Consider the following 793-nt stretch of genomic DNA (forward strand, 5'->3'; position numbering starts at 1 on the left):
TTCATAAGTAGGTACACATATTAGGTTAGATTCGTGAAAAACTTAAATATCTCATTTACAAAGCTTTAAAATTATGTTTCGCCCTTATGGAAACTGACTGAAAATTTCGAAAAAACACTGAAAATAAGAGGTTAACGCTCAAATTTGAGTGTTAACCTCTCATTTTCAGTGTTTCTTCGAAAATTTTCAGTGTCTGTTTCCATAAGGACGGGGCTCGGAACATCACAATTTCACCGTTGAGTAGAAAAAGACAGATTGGCCGCAACCTACGTCCCTCTCTCTCATTTTCCTCGACCAACATATCCTATATCACTTACTATAGTTATACACGGATCGCGCAGTCCATTCTCTATGTCTTTGCTCGAAATCCATGCGATTTTGGCATGGCTTATCGGTTTGACAGTCAAATTTTTAAACCACGCCTTCTATGATACATTGTGTGTTAAAAATTAAACAATATTTATGTGAAAAATATTGCAGCAGTAAATATTGTGGAATTTATCGAAAGGTAAATAAATTATTTAAAAAATTTACGTCATTACTAAATTATTATTATTATATAACAAAATAACGATAAGAAGTAACGGTGTTACAATTAGTTACGTGTACTTCCATATTTTCTGATAATTATATATACATTACAAAGGGATGATCCCTTTGACTATATACCTCTGGACTGCTAGTTACCCCCACTTTTCCTACCTTTTCCATAAGATAGAAAGAGAGGACCGTGTATCCAAGATCTCAGAGCCATCAGGTCCGGAAGTTGGCCAAATCAAGAACTAACTAGCTG

The sequence above is a fragment of the Trachymyrmex cornetzi genome, unplaced genomic scaffold (assembly GCF_001594075.2).
Source record: "Trachymyrmex cornetzi isolate Tcor2-1 unplaced genomic scaffold, Tcor1.1 scaffold138, whole genome shotgun sequence".
In the NCBI taxonomy this organism is placed as follows: domain Eukaryota; kingdom Metazoa; phylum Arthropoda; class Insecta; order Hymenoptera; family Formicidae; genus Trachymyrmex; species Trachymyrmex cornetzi.